This window comes from Lagenorhynchus albirostris, chromosome 1 (assembly GCF_949774975.1).
Source record: "Lagenorhynchus albirostris chromosome 1, mLagAlb1.1, whole genome shotgun sequence".
Classification (NCBI taxonomy): Eukaryota; Metazoa; Chordata; class Mammalia; order Artiodactyla; family Delphinidae; genus Lagenorhynchus; species Lagenorhynchus albirostris.
The window spans coordinates 45,092,733-45,096,269 of NC_083095.1; the positions used below are offsets into that span (position 1 = coordinate 45,092,733).

General features: G+C 35.0%; 1 non-coding gene across 1 annotated transcript; it reads left to right on the top strand.

Moving 5' to 3' along the window:
- Positions 1-2,498: 2,498 nt before the first annotated feature.
- On the top strand, positions 2,499-2,559 carry LOC132504718 (U7 small nuclear RNA). The gene has a single exon (XR_009535041.1). It is a non-coding gene; the product is annotated as a U7 small nuclear RNA (small nuclear RNA).
- Positions 2,560-3,537: the final 978 nt, after the last annotated feature.

Consider the following 3,537-nt stretch of genomic DNA (forward strand, 5'->3'; position numbering starts at 1 on the left):
AGTAGGAGAGCAAACCATCCCCACGATGCTCTGTGTGAATGCTCAAGGACACTTTATTACAATTCATGTGTGAGTCAAGACCTGTCCATATTTAGAGCATGAGCTTCCAAAGGCCAACATCTCTTAAGATTCTAATATGTCATTGCTAAGTACACAAATGTACTTGTCCAGTAATTCTCTTATATCTCAAGTTGGAGTTTAAAAAAAAGGAAAATATTACTCCTGGATTTCAGGCTTTTGGTGGGGGACAGAGGGAGAAGGAGACTAATAAAGGCATATTTCAAAAATATTTATGTTCACATGAAAACCTGTACATGAATGTTCACAATAGCTCTATTCCCAATAAGCTAAAACTAGAAATAACTCAGACATCCTACAACAGGTGAAGAGTTTACAGCGGTACAGCCATACCATGGACTACTACTTAGTAATAAAAAGGAATGACCTATTGATACATGCCCCCCAAAGTTGTACTTGCTACTCATTAAACTCCATTTCTGTAGTGCTGACCACCTATGCTTTCTTTTACATATTCTTATGAACACTTGGAAAAAAGACTGTGGCAATCCCATTAACAGTCTGGGAAATTGAGTGCCTGGGCAGTTTGTGTTGGGGTGGCTGTCAACAATGTTACACTGAGTTATGTGTAAGTAGTGGTAAGCTGGAGTCAGCTTGTCCCATTCATCACCCCAACTCTATGCTCAGTGACATCATAATGGTGCCTAAAATTAGCCATGGTGGGAGTGTTTACATCATGGAAATCAGCAAATCAGAGGTCACTTCCAACCCTGAGAACTTGTTATTAAAGCTTTGCCAGGATGTCACTGTGGATGTCATGTGAATAAGTTATTTTAGGAAGTTCCAAAGGTGGGAAGTGGGAATAATCCAAGACGGGGAAATCTACATCGGTTCATATATTGTAGCACCACCACTGTATGATCCCTTGTGTATCACCACCCTGATAATCAGTTCTGAGCCAGACACATTTCTCAAGCCAGAAATAAGACTTGAGTGGAAAAACCTGGGAGATGTGAATAAGGAAAATATCTGAGTTTTAATAAACAAAGTCCTTTCACATTTTTCAAGGAACATGAAAAATAAACCAATAAAATGTCACCCAACACAGTAAGACAAGTTGCTGAAAGGGAAAACACCTGGGCAAGGTCAGTTTTGACCACCTGCAGGTGCCATGTATCTATCTTGAGGAAGGTGATTCAGCACCTACAAGGATCATTGCCTGAGTGCCTTCCAAACATTATAAAAGATCAAAACTTGTATCTTAAAAAAAGCATTTGACAAAATCCAACACTCATCCTTAAAGGGAAAAAAAAAAAAAACAAAAACAAGAACCTCTTAGCAAACTGGGAATAAAGGGGAACTTTCTTAACTTGATACAGAGTTTCTAAAAACAAAAAGAAAAAAAATAAACAAAAATAAACCCAAAAAACCCTATACAACTAACAACATACTTAATAAAGAAATGCTGAATGCTTTCTCCCTAAGATTAGGAAGAGGGCTAGATGGTTTCTCTCTCTCTCTTATTCAACATATGACTCACAACTCATTCAACATAGTATTGGAAGTTCTATGTTGCAATAGGGCAAGGAAAAGAAATAAAATACATTAAGATTGAAAAGGATGAAATTAAAATGTCCCTATTTGCAGATAACATAATTGTGTAGAAAATCCCAAGGAATTTACAAAAAGAAAACAAAAAACAGAAACCCTTCTAGAATTAGTAAGTGAGCTCAGCAGAATTGTAGGATACAAGGTCAATATTTTAAAAATTAATTACATTTCTATGTATTAATAATGATATATGGAAAATGAAATTAGAAACACAGTACTACTCATGACCAAAAAAATGAACACTTGGATATAAACGTAACAAAAGATGTACAGAATCTTTATGCTGAAATTTACAAAACACTGATGAAAGAAATCAAAGACCTAAATAATTGAGGGACATATGAAATTCATGGATTCAAAGACTCAACATAGTAAAGATGTAATTTCTCCCCAAGTCAATACATAGCTTTAATGCAATCCCTATCGAAATCCCCAGCAAGATTTTTTGGCAGATACAGACAGCATTATTCTAAAATTTGTATGGAAAGGCAAAGAAACTAGAATAGCTAAAACAATTTTGAAAAATAAAGTGGGAGGAATCACTCTACTTGATATTAAAGACTACAATATACTACAGTAATCAAGATGGTGTGGTACTGTCAAAGGGATAAATACATAGATCAATGGGACAGAATACAGAACCCATAAATAGACCCACACAAATATGCCCAACTGATTTTTGATGAAAGTGCAAAAGCAATTAAATGCAGGAAGGATAATCTTTTCAAAAAATGGTACTGGAGCAATTCGACATCTGTAGTGAAAAAAACAAAACAGAACAAAAAAAGAAGAACCTGGACTTAAATCTCTTAACTTACAGAAAAATTAACTCATAATGAATCACAGACCTAAATGTACAATGTAAAATTAAGTGTTATAGCTCTTTTAGAATTGGTCTGGCAGGTTTCTGGTCCTTGCCAGAAGACCTCCATAGGGGGGAAAAATGTGAAACTAGAACTTTTAGAAAAAAAATAGGAGAAAAACTGGGGGACACAGGACTCAGCAAAGAATTCTTAGACTTGACTAAAAAAGCATAATCTATACGAGGAAAAACTGATAAATTAGACCTCATCCAAAACTTGCAACTTTCCTACGTAAAAAATCTTAAAAGGATGAAAAGATAAGCCACAGACTAGGAAAAGATACTTGCAAACCACATATTCAACAAAGGACTAGAATACATAAAAACTTGACATTAAAAGACAAATAATCTAATTAGGAAATGAGCAAAAAACATTAATAACGTGTCACCAAAGAGGATATACAGATGGCAAATAAGCACATGAAAAGATGTTCAATAGCATTATCCATTAGGAGAATGCAAATTAAAACTACAATGATATCATCACCACACACCTTGCAAAACGGCTAAAATGAAAAACAGTAACAGCACCAAATTCTGCCAAGAATGTAAAAAACTGAATCATCCATAGACTGCTCCTGAGAATGAAAAATAAAACTCTGGAAAACTATTGGGCAGCTACATACAAAACAAAAATACGACTAACATACAATCCAACAATAACACTCTTGGGCATTTTCCCCAGATAATTTTAAAATGTATGTTTACATCAAAATCTGTGTACAAATGTTCATAACAGCTTTATTCATAATAACCAAAAACTGGAAACAACTCAGATGTCTTTCACCAGGTGATCATTAAACAAATGTTGTACATCCATACCATGGAATACTACTCAACAATGAAAAGGATAAACTATTGACACACATGGCTTGGATGAATCTCCAGGGGATTATGCTGGGTGAAAGAAAGCCAATCCTAAAAAGTCAGACACTTTATGATTTTATTTATATAATTCCTGAAAAAACAAAATTATGGACATGGAGAACAGGTTAGTCGTTGCCAAGAGTCAGGCATGGGAGTTAGGGGGAGGTATACATGGCTAT